Source organism: Heterocephalus glaber, unplaced genomic scaffold (genome assembly GCF_053883595.1).
Source record: "Heterocephalus glaber isolate CG9 unplaced genomic scaffold, H.glaber_assembly_v1.0 deba00001579, whole genome shotgun sequence".
Taxonomy (NCBI): domain Eukaryota; kingdom Metazoa; phylum Chordata; class Mammalia; order Rodentia; family Bathyergidae; genus Heterocephalus; species Heterocephalus glaber.
In genome coordinates this window covers 3383921-3398793 of record NW_028258360.1, presented here as the reverse complement: position 1 = coordinate 3398793, position 14873 = coordinate 3383921, and the positions used below count along the sequence as shown (strand labels likewise).

The 14873-nt window shown below is 40.9% G+C and overlaps 1 long non-coding RNA gene across 13 annotated transcripts in view; it reads right to left on the bottom strand.

Moving 5' to 3' along the window:
* The window catches only part of LOC106010580 (uncharacterized), a 129343-nt gene that overhangs the window by 42003 nt on the left and 72467 nt on the right, over positions 1–14873 (bottom strand). For 10 of the 13 annotated variants that reach the window (XR_015443809.1, XR_015443808.1, XR_015443814.1 and 7 more), the window contains 2 exons: positions 5529–5681; positions 4699–4878 (listed from right to left, as the gene is read on the bottom strand). This is a non-coding gene — a long non-coding RNA (uncharacterized LOC106010580). Of the gene's footprint in view, positions 1–4698; positions 4879–5528; positions 14302–14873 lie in introns of all 13 variants that reach the window. The other 3 variants (XR_015443812.1, XR_015443810.1, XR_015443817.1) reach the window with 2 other exon arrangements.

Sequence of the window (14873 nt, the reverse complement as noted above, 5' to 3'; positions counted from 1 at the left end):
GTGAAAACAATCTAGAAACAGAGATAATCTGAACCAAGGTAGGAGTGAGAAATTGGAGGTCATTTCCAAACTCCTGGCTTCCAAGAATGAGCCAATGAGGATTCCGTTCACTGAAATAGAGTATATTTGATGAAGATTGAGTTTGAACTGCATAAACTTGGGTTTCTGATGAGGTATACAAATAGAAGTGTCCATCAGGACATTGAGGCTACAGGTGTAGGCTAGAGATAAGTGTATTTTCTGCATGTAGGAGGAAGTGGAAGCCGTGGAAAGACTGGGTTTCTCAAAAGGCAAGAGATCATCCAAAGCAGACTTCACAGAGAGAAAAGAGTAGAAAGATGCCAGCACTCTAGGCAACTCCAACATCCACTAGGCAGGTAGAGAAGTAAATACAAAACCAATCAAGAAACAGTCCAGAAAAGAGGGAGAGACCTGAAGTGAGAACAATGACACGGAAGCGGCCCCTCATCCTGCAGCTCACTCTGGAAAGCCACTCTGACTCTTATGGGCCTCCTTTGGCATCCAAGGCATAACATGAGACGTCCACTCCCACTTTCATGTGTCCTGAATCTGTCATGTAATTCTTTGCTCTCCTTTTTTTTTTTTTTTTTCTGGTTTGGTAGTAAAACCAATGTGAAAGCAATCTGATTCATCATCTTTATCTTCAAACTGGGGAAAGTTCCCGTGGTCTTTCTGGCCCATTTCATTATTGCTTTCATTTTACAGATAAGGAAAAGAAGGCTCAGAGACTTGAAACTTGACTACTCCCACAGGCAACACGAGTCAGTGCTGGGATTAAACTCTCATCCAGCTCTAAATCCACATTCCCCGCTGTATTCTACTGGTTCTTGTGACATTCCTATTTGTACTAATTTTTGTCCTTTTAGATTGTTTCCTTCAAATGGATCCAAATTAAAACAGGATACTATTGACCTTTTATCCCTCCATAAATGAGAATCACATTGCACTTTCTGAAAAGCAGCTTATAAAAAGCTCATGTGAGTAAAGATTTCAAGTTTTTCTTACAGTGTGAATCTTCAGTGTTTCTTATTACCTCTTCTACTATTTGAAAAGGACAAAGTAAATTGAGTGAATGAATGAAAATTTCACACATTTCAGTCAAGCCTGAGAAGAGCAGTTTTAACAGCACTGTTCACATTTTAACTTGAAAGTAAACTGAGGGGAAATAAATCAACCTAAGTGAACCTATATAATGTCTTGCAAACAACATGAAAAATAATTTTCATGACCATACATGATATCCATGGAGAAAACTCCAAAACACAATTAGTCTAAAGGCTGACATCATATTTGAGAGTTAAGACCGCTATGCAAATTTGAGTAAAACATCCTGTGGGAATGAGAGGCTGAATAAAATTGAGGCAGATTAAGGAACTTATTTTTGTTCATTCTAAGAGAATAATTGTTTTAAAGCATCACAGTGTGTCCCCAGTGATTGAAATTATTATGCTGCTATGAAGAAAGAACTTGGTTCAAAACTCATTATCAAGCGGCATTTCCGCAACGAGCAGGGGAATGTACTGCTTCCTATCAGACATTACATCCAGAGTCTGGGTCTATTTCTTTCCTGAACCAGAGCCTAAAATCCGACTTCATTTCCTCATCTTTTCCCAGTATTTATAAGTATCCAAGTTTCAACAGTGGAAATGAGTAGTAGACAAAGTACTACAATTCCCTGTGCTGAAAAACTTATTTTAAAAGTAACTTGTAAATTCAGCAGCTTTCTTCAGTTTCTTCCTGCGAACGAATGTGGCCAACTATTCCCATTCTCAGGGACAGACAGAAGAAAACTGCCACAGCCAAAAATAATGCTCTTTTTTAAAAAACTAGAATAAATCATTCCTGGCACAAATTTGCTTCTATTTCTTCCTCTCTGGAGGATCATTATAGAATTTAGTACTATGGACTTGAATTATCAGCTTTGGGTTTTGCTTTCTGGCCATCATTGTGAGTTACTGAGAGCATGAATTATAGTGCTGTTTGTTGTACTGGCAACTTTCTGCGGAGAACTCTAAGCGGTACTATTTAGTGTTTTATCTCTTAAATCCTCACAGAAGTCCTGGAAAATAGAAGTAGCACTGTGACTGATGTACTTTTAAAATATGAAAATGTTTCCATCATGTACATAATTCTTTCCAGTGAAGTAAGATGCCTCCCTCCTTACAACTCCATAATCCTGAGAATCGTGGTACAATCCTGAAAGGCGGGCTTGATAAGGGAAGATACTCTGTGTTATTTACTAGCTGGATAAATGGATGGATGGATGGATGGATGGATGGATGGATGGATGGATGGATAAATTGCTATATACAAGAGTTTTAGTGTATGTTATCCTTTCCTCATTTGTTTTACTGCTGACAAAGGTGAGTGAACAGAAATGGATGAATAGAAGGATGAATGGAGAGGTGAATGGGTGGATAGAGGAGTGACAAATGGAAAGGTGGGTGAATGAGTAAATGGTGAAAGGAAAAATGGATAGGTGGATAGGTAAGTGGATGGCTGAATGCATGGATAGCACTGCTGGTCCTTATAAAAGTTGCCATTCTATGCTGTAAATGGATATCCAAGAATCTCAAGTAGCACCCAGTGAGAGCGCCAGAAATTAGAAAATCCATAGAGACACAAGGAAGAACTAAATTGTGTTAGAAATGTACTGTTAGCTGAAATTCCTTCAGGAAAATAAAGTATACTTGGCTGACCATGTTTGGGATTCAATAAAAATGCAGGGTATAGTGTTGCTTGTAGTTCTACAAAGGTACATGAAGATGAGGCTGCAGAATGATGAAGAAAACCAAGGGCCAAGCAAACAAAGGAGGCTCCAACCCACTGGCCCAGGCCCTCGGCTGAGCTAGAATAACTGCATAGTAGCCATCTTTCTATACAGTATCCCTATGCAAGATTTTACTGAAAAGAAAGTTCTGATCTTGGGAGAAAAAAATCTTTTAGTGAAGAATGAATGAATGCTTCAACAAATTTTAGTCAAGCCTTAGAATAGATAATTTTTCCACAAATAACATACAAATAGAATTTTCATGACCACCTAACATATCCATAAATTTAAAATATTTTTTAAATCCAATCACTGAACTAGGAGAAATAAAACCTGGCTTACTTCATGGGATTGGTATTATAAGAATAAAATGATCTACTGTAAGTGAAAAAGACTTTGAAAACCTCAAAGAGCTTTGTAAGTGTAAGGCATTACCAAAAATTATAAGAAATTAGAAAAGATCTGAGATTTAAGAAGGAACCACTTCATTTTAATATGCTCTTTCTTTTCCCTTCATCTTTTCTTATCATCCATTCAGCCTTAGGTCTTTGCAAGTTCACTCTTTTCCCAAAATGATCTTGGTGTACATTGGTCTTCCCTCCATGCCTTTTACTTCTGATAAAGACAGATGCTGCTATGAAAACTAGAACAAGATAAGAAGAATTTTGTTACAAGTTGGAAATCCACGGAACACAAAAGAGTATGAGAAAGGATTGTGATTTTGATTTCCAAGGTCAAACTTGAGGGCGCCTTGCAGCAGGAAGAGTCCCTGAACACATTTTTTATGTCTGAAATTCATTGGTTGTCTTGGGTTCCAAGGACCCTTGGAAATACATTTTTGATTTTTCAATATAAATCCCATCTTAAATCAGAGGTAGACCAGATCTCCAGCTGCCTCAGCCTGGCCCACAGCAGTTCAAGACCTCTGTAAAACCAAGAACCAACCAGAGGATAGATTTTCAGATGTGTTTTTGATATTTCAATACAACTTTTGTTATCTACTGCTGTGTTTTTTTAAAAAATCACCTCAATCTAGAGTCTAAAGTAACAACAAGCACTCAGGACCTCCCATGGTCCAGTGCAGTAGCAGGGACACTCTTCAGGTGGTCTCCCTCCATGTCTTTCTGGGAGTGTAACTGGATGCTGCCTGGGGCTGAAGTCATCTAGCAGGTCACTTGGAAAGTTGAGCAATGGAGCCTCCTCTCTCTGTTACCAGATCAGGGCACTGTGCATGATTTCTCCAGCCAGATAACCCAGACTTCTCACACAGTGGCCCAGGGTTCCCCCCATGAAAAGGCCAATCCAAAAGGAAGGAAGCAGAAGCTGCCAGTACCCAAACAGCTGGTCCCAGAACAGGTACAGTGTCTCTCTCATTGCATTTCATTCTCAACATGAGCCCCACACTGGCCCAGGCATAATGCAGGAGGTGACTGCACAGATGTGTGAACACCCTCCGGCAGAGCTCACTGGGGGCCACCTTGGGAAATGCAGTGCCATGTGACATTACTCTAAAAAATGCTTCTATTAATTAAAAACATAAAAAGGAGGAGGGGAACTCTCAACATCATATGCATCATCATTCTTCATAACAATAAACATCAAAATGAATTGCCTGTAGATGTATGTATACAGTATCAGCATTCAGTGGCTATGGTCCCAGAGGATTAGAATGAAGGTACATAAATGGCTATGGTCACAGAGGAGCAAATGAAGGTTCATGTCTAGAGTATACTCTGAGTAATCTCAAACTACTTTCCCAACCTTGAAATGTTATTTGCTGCTAAGAAATAAGAAATGAATATGCAAACACATGTGTGTGTGTGTGTGTGTGTGTGTGTGTTTCAATGCTAAGAATAAGCACATAAATTAAGGACCTTCTTTAATTTCATTCCAGGTGCTTCACTGACCTTGAATCATTTGGTTTTCTCAATGATCTCTTGAGGTTGACAAGACTCATGTGTCTGTGTATCCTGGACAATCATTTTTCCTCATCCTTGATTATTTTGCTCTTTTCGTTTAAGGTTGTTCTATCCAAAACTGCCAAGAGATGAAAAGTGCTCTAAATAGTATTTACACCAACCCATTACCTAAGAAAGGGAAGAGGTAAAAAGGAAACGAGTAAGGTTGAAGAAGTCATTCGAAGCATGACAGGTAAAATCTTAGCCATAGAGCTCCATGCGGCAAGAGCTGCAGCATCTTCCAACGTTAACAAAAAATCAAAGCCTGCCTCTCCTTCCACATCTCTCACCCTCTGATCCTGCTTTCTTGGCTGTGAATCTGCAGTCATACATTAGAGACAATAGCAAGCCATCTGGCTTCCTACTGTATCTAAGAAGATGAGAAAAAGTGGTTATCCCAGATTTCCACCTTAACCACAACATCAGAGTGAAGCAGTAATCTGGATAAAATAACCCTATTATACAATACTGTATTTGCTACAACTCTATCTTTCTCCCTCTCCCACTCTATCTTAACCTGTAAGTCTTATTATTCATCAAGCCACTCAATTGATAACTTAGAAAGCCAATTATGGTGTTATAACTCAATCTTTTGTAAGGCCACTTGCCATCTTCTATTCTTATGTGACCATCTAATGGCATTTCATCAAATCTTGCTTCTAGTAAACCCAAGAAGTACAGCAAAATCACTTTTTAAGAATGCTATAATCGAGATTATAATTTTCAAAACAATTTATTTTGTAATTTAAGGAAGAAGAAAAAAAGAAAAGATGCATTACCTTCCTCTGCCTCTGCTTTGGGGTGAAATCTAAAAGAGCTAAAATGACTGCTGCAGAATCACATTGTCCTTCACTCATTCCTTCCACGATGACCAGGATACTTTCTTCTGGGTACCATGGCAGGATGGCTTCTGCTTTCATATATTTTATAACCTGCTTGGGAGGCAGACAAGCAGTAAAAAACATGTACCAGGATGAAATGTCCAAGCTCAGTGAGGTCATGAAGAAAGGCTGTCCCCATCTGCCTCTGGGGACCAGGGAGAGAGGAATGGAAGCAGCCACGCTTCTGCCACTCTCCTTAGCAGGGAAAAGGGGTGTTTTAGAGAATGATGGCTGCAAATGCACACAAGTACAGAGATGAGAGAAATGCCTGTGTGTTCAGAGACAACAGAAACTTGGGTATGAGATGAGCCAGAAGTGAAGTGGACAACGATGAACAGATATATGGGGTAGGGCCAGATAATGAAGGGCCTTCTTGTCCTTGAAAAGGAACTTGGACTCGATTCTTAGGTTAAGGAAATGCAAGCAAAGGTGCATGGCTAACCATGTTTCTACGAGAGGAGCTGAGAGGGAAGCCTGGTTGGTCATCATGAGAGCCAACAGACCAGTGGTTTTCCCTGGGGAGATGCCAGCTAACCATGCCTCAACCATGACACCAGAATGATCATCATACCTGGAAAGGCTGGGGAAGACCCGAACAAGCCAAGGGAAAAGCCACCCCAATTTTACTCCCATTTTGTAAATACTGGATACTTGTAGAAAGTGGAAAAACAAAAGAAGTTGTTTTTGTTGAGGTGGTTATAATGTGTCAAAAAATTAAGGTTTCTTCAACTTGGAAAGGCAATTGTACACAAATATGGCACATCTTCCTACTGTGCCAATTTTGCTCAAAATCACATGGCAAAAATAACCTCTCCAAAACTGACATATTTCAGACTAAAGATGGGGCTTCTAAGAAATGTGTTCTAAACCAATTCAGACCCTTTTCCAGAAAATCATCTCTAATCCTTCTCCCAGTGGACAAAAGCAGTCTTCTGTAACATTGTGGGTCCACAGTGGAAATGTCTCCAAATCCAGAGCCCCATAAATTATGCGTGGAGAAGGATAATCTCCTAGAAAGAAACATATTCTAGGGGCACATCCGTATTTTATACTTTGCTATAATTCCATGTTAGGCCATATATAAGTTAACACTGAATGACAGAAATAACAGCGCACTGGATTTGTTCCTATGCTGTTCAGCCTCATTCAACAGCCCTGCCTATTTCACAAGGTTATTTTAAGGATTAAACAAGGAAATGAAAGTACTTTGTAAACTGTAAAGTGCTACCCTGATATAATGTATCATTAACAAATTAATTTACAAACGGCTAGGACAAGCTGCCTTTTGAAGGACACTTTTCATTCTTATATGAATTGAGAAAAAATGCTCTAGTGCGGTCTGCTGAGCAAAACGAAGGGCCAGCCACACCAGCGCTCCCTGATGTCACGGGACAGATGCGCACGATTCTGATTGTCTGCACCAGACAGTAGCAATCAGGCAGCAAGTGCAAACCCATCTGGTCCTCATAATGCCTGAATGAGGTGCTGAAGTGGAGGATTTTTACTTAGCTGAATCAGAACAAATCCTCTCGAGCTTTCGCCAAATGATTAAAGACACTGCAAACTGTCTTCAACCTGGCCCTCATTCTTTGATGTACTCTGTCAACAAGCCCTAAGCTATGATCTAAGACAAAGGCTACAGTGGTGGGTGTTGGAACAGTAATACCATAGTTCTTGAGTGATTTTACTGAATTGTCCCTGGCCTGTTCAATGGAGAAGTCATGCGTGAGACATTCAAAGGTGAACCAAACATAAACCAGACCTACTCAATTTTTAATGTTCTCAGCTGTGTATTTGTGGGAAATATATTTCTTGGAGGCTTGCCACTTCTTTGTTGAATGCCATTGTTGGGATTTCTGCTTAATAGTGTGGGATGAGGAAGGGGGGAGCAGAAATGCTAAGGCTAACCACAGAACTATGGCTCAAAAAAACAAACAAACAAATTTTCTCAAGGAGATCCACAGCTAGTTTCTTCTGTTAAAACCAGAAATTTGGGGGATTCTTTAGTCAGATAAACATGAAGTATTTGACTTGTACTCCCAAGACCATGTAAATCCTTATTAACATTGTTTTATGGGAGTAAGAAGATAAGAAAGCTGATGGGAAGTGATGAAAGTAAAAGATACATTGACATTTTGGAAGCATGAATCTTGGTTTCAGGGCATCTAGTGTTTTTACCAGTATCATACACACCAAATACAGCAATGTAAAATAAATTCAGATGCACTGACCTCAAAATCTATCAGCCCACTATAGAACATATGCCAAGACCTAGTGTACATGAAAAATTAGATTTTCCTTATTTGTCTTATGTAATATAATTTCCACCAAATGATGGATTCCAGCCAGCAGCTGGCTGAGGGGTCCAATGTGATCTTTAGATGCATGAAATATTGTTGGGGGCATCTGATGACATTAAAAATGTTTCTTGTGTTTGCAATAGGAATACTGCATGAAAACTGAAGCTATGAAACCCAATTTTGGAAATGACATATCATCCAATTTACCTAAAAGTAACAGAGATGCCCAACACCTGGGGATTTACCCAAACCAGGCAGAGATCTTCTTGCCTTGAAATTACATATTCATGTGAGCAGTTCTGGAATTTGGTTTCACATGGTGGTTTCTTGACAGTACTTTGGATGTATTAGCTCCCAAGCTTTCTTAATTCGTATACGTGATTTGTACTGGGTTTTCATAAGTATATAGTTGCCTGGTCCTGATGGAGATGAATGTTTGTGGTTGTGCTATGCTTGTCTTAACCCCACTCAGGCTTACCACACACAGCTCATATGGCATCAACATTAAACTGAGCCCAGGACAAGGCTGACAGAAGGAGAAGATTGGAGATCTCAGGGTATGAGTGTCAGTGCTTGTTTGCTCTTAATAAAATGGCAGCTGTAGAGCACAGACCCTTCCACTCTTCTGTTGTTCATAGTCATCATTGATTGTTTTTTTTCATTATTATATTGTTGGGGGTAAGAATATCTAAGATGCCTGAAGGCATCCCATTTTACAAAGCACTACATAGATGCTTGACGCTTTCAGAAATCCTGGAAAGAGGGCACTGTCACTATCTTGGACTCACAGAGGAGAAAACCAGACTTCACAGAGGCAGCGTGACTTATCCAAGGACACACGCTCAGGAAATGAGAAAAAAATGGGACTAAAACTCAGATTTTCTGATTCTTAATCCTAGATTTTTTCCACATATGTCCCTTTTTGTATAACCATGAGCTATTTGTCTGCAAGTTTTTGAGTCCCTGGAATATAGAACTAGACTTTAAAACTCTGAGACTTCAATGAAGAAGATGCTCCCTTGCTGTAAAGTAGTTGCTAATCCTGGTCTTTCTTGGCAGTCGGTTCACTTCTGCTTGGCTACTTGCCGCTATTAAGACCTCCAGATCCTTTCTTCTCACTATCAAAAGTCCCTGGTCCAACAGCAGAAGGAGAAGAGAGAGGAAAGCTGTGGTTTCTACTCCACAGATTTGGCTCCTTCACTTGGTTTGCTTCCCATGCATTCTGTCCCACAAGCACTTCCTTTTCAGCAAAGAAACCAAGCTGATGACTTTTGCTTGCGTGGTCATAAATATGAGAAGTCATCCAAACGGAAGAACAGATTGCCTGCTTATCAAGCTGTCGTCTCCTTGACTAAAGATCATCAGCCAACATGATGCAGAGAGTAAGAATTCTTCTAGGGTATCATTTCATAAGGAAAGGTGGAGAAACAAGGTGCTTCCTGACGTTCTCCAGGCATATCACTAAGAGCAGAGATAAACAAGGCGGTAAAGAAGAGTTAGAATCTGCACCCATCTTCTCCCTTTAGCTCCACCCTCCAGACCTCTGGAGATTGGTCACTTCCGGTGCTCCTCAAGCGGGGAATGAAGAATGAAGCCCACTGCACCAGAAGTCTGAAGACTCAGGGTCTGCACAGAAGAGTCCTGGCAACTCTGCCAGTGACCTCATCCACTTATACCCTGCTCTGTGACTCTGTCACCGCTTTAGGAGCGAACTTCAGATAACTAATGACTAGACACAAACGGACAGCAAGTGACTCCTTCAAGCCTCTTTCAAAATCGGTCTTGACACCTGTCTCAGAGTGTAGCCACCCACAAATTCTGCTAATTATGCTCACACTTCACATATCTCAAAACAGATGCCTCTAGAGAATCTGTCAAGCACGGGACCAGATGTTGACCACTAGAACTTACTAACTGGCTCTTAGGAAAATGTTGAGTCCATTATTCTGTGATTGATGGTTCTGTTGTCCTCTGAGACAATGTTTTTCCTTCTATGTATATTAGTACTTAAGTCTATTTATACACTTCAACCAGGGATTGTGGCAGGCTGTTGAACAGAGTGTCCGTGTGATGCTTAACAATGCTCTTATCTCCCACGCAGCAATTCACTCTTAAACATCTGCACTCTTTCGACATTCACTTTATACCTGCCCATAAACCATAACGAGAAGCAAGCCTTGATGTGGAAATTTGCAAGCCAGAACACAGTGGTTGCTCAATAAATAATTGTTGAGTAAAAGTAAAAGGGACTTATCAGGCAGTATGTAACTCCCAGGAATGATGGAAGAGAGGCAGAGAGAAAGCTACCGAGTGCCCCACGTGGTATTTAAGGACTTCCTTTCCATGGAGGAGATGCTCTGGGGAGTACAGGCTGAGGTGAGACAGATGTCCCTTCAGGGACCCCCGGCAAACAGACAGCACTTGACTTCCCTTCAGAATCTCACATTTCTGTTCTCACTCCTCAGTCAGGCAGGTCTTTCTGGGAAGTATTTACAAAATCTTTTCTCGACTTGGAGGCCTCCTTCAGTTATATGCTTTCCTAACAGAAAGTGCGCCCAAGAGAATGCCTGTTTTTTTTGTTCTGTTGAAAGACTGGGGAAAGTACATATCTTTTATTAAAAAGGGAAAAAAAATCTCATTTGGGTGAAGGTTAAGGAGGCCGGCTGGGTGTTCCTGCCATCTCTCCAAGAAGTATCTGTGTTACTCTTTCCTCTTTTCTTCTTGGGCTTAAAGTTCTGTGATATTATGAGGAACAACAAAGAGCTTTTACATAAATCATCTGCCTGCTAAGGTGGCAGCCGTGCTGAGGTCCAAATTAATGTTTTTGGCTCTCCAGCTACAACAGAAAGAAGCCTTTGTTAGTTGTTCAGCAAGGATCCTTCTGTATGCCACTATCCTCTGTGAAGTGTTCTTCTCCACAACAATAAATTAAGCAGTGCTATTTGGTCCTCAGATTCATCTCAAAACCAAAGCAAGGATGGCGCTCTATGAACTCCCAAGTATTGTTACCAGAGTAGTTCTGTGGTCCTGTGAAGTGTGGCCATGGGTAACCCAGGGCTCTGACCAGGGCAGCTCTTGGGGTGGCCCTGTCTTCACAGACCAGAAAGAAAGAGTAAATCCAGGCAAAGTGGTAGCCTCAGAAAGAAGCAACTATTTCAGTATGACAAATCTCTTTCAGGCAACATTTCTGCTTTTCACTAGTCCTTCCTCATGGCCTAGAAAGATTCCCAGTACGTAGCACAGGAAACTGTGAATGAATGAATGGATGGATGAAACCCAAAGTGTAATGATCCAAGCAATACCAACAATTGTGCGTGTTCAGGACATAAAATTAAAACCACAAAACATCCCCTCGGTGCAGCGTGGCTCTGGTGAGGACTCTGGTAAGAGTGAGATGCCACTGTTGAGGGACCACCAGATAGTACCTCCACCGCCCTCCCCGAGCCACAACTGCACGGCAAGGCACAGCCTGGACTTCTGAGCTCACAGTAAACAATTCCCTCAACAATAGCGTTCCCCTCAGTGACCACCTATGCCACATTACTGCAAGTCCAGTTCCCACACCACAGATTCTCTATTTCGTAGTCCAGTCACCATAGTCAAAGTAAACAGCAAGGCTCTGAAAAAGCAAGACGGATCCACAAGAAAGGCAGCTGGGATCTGAAGTCCTCAGGGATACTCTCCTCTCTCACCTGAAGGAAAACAGAGAATATTCTAAAATTGATGCCAGAGGCGTATGGTGGTAACACTGGGGAGAAGAGTCTCAGTCTGATGAGATGGTTCTTTGCGATGAGGGACTTTTGTTTATGAACCTCAGGAAGACCTTTTTAAGAGCAAGGTGTAGACGTGACTAACCCTGGTGAAAATCCCAGGATGTCTCCTTTGCCCTTGGGAAGTGTGTAACCAGCCCCAACAGCAGGAGGGACTCAGAGCCATGGGACTCCATAGTGACACATCTGCCCAGTGGTACTGTCTCTGAGACCCCAGCCTACCACAAGACACTGAGAAAACCCTGCCTTGCTTCTCTGTCCTGCCGGATACTGAGACGCAAACAGGAAGTAAGTCTGAACCAGAAGTCATGGAGGGTCTCTGAGACCACAGTGAACACCTAAAGCAAATCTCAGTTCCAATGGCCTGCAACAGCAAGACACCATTCAAAAGCTAGGAAGAGTGTAAGAGCCAAGATTGTTGTGCAAGGCACGTGAGGGAATTAGCACCTCAGGGCCAACAGACTGGGCCTGGCTGCCCTTTCACTCTGTAGCCTCGACCTTGAGAGGGAGATGAGGAGAGCTGGTAGGGGCTGCAGGATCACACTCCCAGGAGAAGCCAATGGCAAGAAGATCTCTAACTTCCGAAATGGAGTCAGTTCTCAAGCCAATCGCAGGGTTACCAGGATCTACTCATCAGTAGTAGAGAAATAACATTGATTTGGCCACCTATTTCCACATAGGAATATCAGCCTACCCTGAGCCTACGCTTTATTAAGATGTGGCAAAAAGTAGTGATCCTAATTTCTGTAAAATTGCCTTTGCATCTAACTAGGACATGAGGAAAAAGAACAATGCTATGATTAATTTTCATTGCAAAAATGTACTTTTTCTTTCTCTGCTGTTGGCTTCTTAGCAATGAGTTCCTTTCTGCCCTGCCTCCCTCAGTGAATCATAATTCTGTTAAGACATGAGGCTTCCAACTGACTGCAGGATTTCTCTCCTCTCCGGGAGTCAGTCCTCTGGGAGTCCAAATGCAGTACTAACTGGCTCAACTATCTCATAGTCATGCACAAAAAAATTGACAGAAATGGAGTCACTAGATGTGAAATCATGTCATAATGTAGTCCTTTCCTATTTAGCTGCTGGTGTTTCATGTGGTAAAGCTGGACGCAAGAGACTTGATACAAAGAGATGTGATTTTTGGTAGGCCAGACAAGTTGAAGTATAGAATAAAGAGTTTCTTCTTATTCAACCAAGAATATTGCTAAGGCAGTGGTTGTATACCAACCCTGCCCTTTATAAAGCATGACTTCCTTTAAATTCTCTGTAGGTGTGCAAGAGAAAATATTGGCACAAATGATTATTATGTTCCTGTTAAAAATGTGTTGTGTATTTGTCCCAATAGCCTCAGGAAACTAACACACCATAAAAAGGAATTTAAATATTTCAATATTAATGTTAAAGATTTTTACCTTCTACAGCTACTGTACCACTGGACATCAATTTTATCTTTTATCACAAAATTCATCGCTAAAGTAATCATTTGAAATAAAAAGAATTTGCAGTGTAATGTTGAAGGAAGAGTGAACTCTACTGATTAAATAAGTACCCATTTGCAATATATCAACAAATGTTTATCATGCATGTTTATGCCCTAAGCACTATACTTATACCTGTTCTTTATGGGAAAAAAAAGTCTAATAAAAATTATATATTCATATCTGAACCCTCAAGGGGTAAATATTTTTTGAAATGGCATGAAAAAAGAATGAACAGAAGAGCAATAGAAGAAATCACAAAGGATAGACAGGCTTGGCTGCATGAAAATGTAAATCTTCCAATTTCTCAAAATATAAACTGATCAAATGATAAGCAGCAAAGTGAAATATATAAGTATATATATAATTATCTCACACCAAGGATAATGTCCCTGAAATACTAAGAGGTTATACAATATGATAAGACATTAAAATCCAATCAGATAAATGGTCCACAGACATGATATTCACACACAAAGAATAGAATAGTTTGTTTGCTTATTTGAAAGACAATTAACCTCATCAATAAATATTTGAAAAATATTAACCAGTAATTAATCAAAACAATGAAAATTAAAACAACAACAACAATAAAAGACAATCTAACTTAACCAATTTGGCGAGTTTAATGACTGAGAAACGAACAATCTATATGAATCTTAGGAGTGAGGACATGAAAGACATTTCCCTTCTACCCGCCCCCCGCCCCCCACCCAAGTACAGCAACAAAACAGGAGGGAAATCCTCATCCACAAATAGCAGAAGAGAGACTCTTGGGGGAAAATAATTTTTTTAGTTAATAGAATCAGAAAACCTCAGAGGTGGATGGAGGTGGATCACAGCCTGGGGATCTGTTTCATTCCCTGATAAATCAGAGGAAGTTTCCTAATGTGGAAAGCTGAGAAGAACACAAGGACATGGAAAGGTTGTTATATTAAACAGGATATTCAGCCACGTCCTCATAGAGCTGTGAGGTCCACGTGGGTCTCTCTTGCAGCACTCATTAGCATGTGCTCAGGCCTCCATGCCAACACCGCAGGGACACAACCCTGCAGAGAACCAGTGCCAGGAGCTCTGTGCATCCAGCTCTTAGTGATGGGACTTAACCTGGTGGACTTCAGACCTGCAGAAGAGCAGACGGATTGCACGTTGTTCATAAATCCTCCCAGCTGAATTTCTAAAAAATACTGCCTGACAATCGTATCGAGACAGTTTATTTGTGTAGCTCATGAGGCACAAACCGAAGTGCCAGAACCGTCGTTCTAGGGGTGAAGCTGACAGCTCTTCTGAAAATTTCACAGCTTACACAGTGTGTTTGACAAGAAAAGCATTGCTCTTCCTTGGAGCAATGAACCCGGGTTTAACTGCAGGAGGGAACAAGAGTCCTCGAAAAGTATTGTTGGGAATAGGAAGCAACTGATTATCTAAGAGCCCTGAGATCCACTCCTGGCTCAAGTTCACATTTCAGCCAAGTAAACTTTAAAAGTGGACGTAAGTAGAACTGAACATACTCAAAGAAAAATGTCAACAATGCACCCCTATAACACCTTCCTTAGGAGTAGCACTAGCCACCCTCCTAAATGGGCCATAAGGTGAAAATTTTAGTAGATGAAAGACAGTGTGTGAGGCTATTTTTAAGGATCAGTTAAATATTGGGAAGTGTGAATGCCAAAAGAGTAGCTTTGGCTTCAGAAT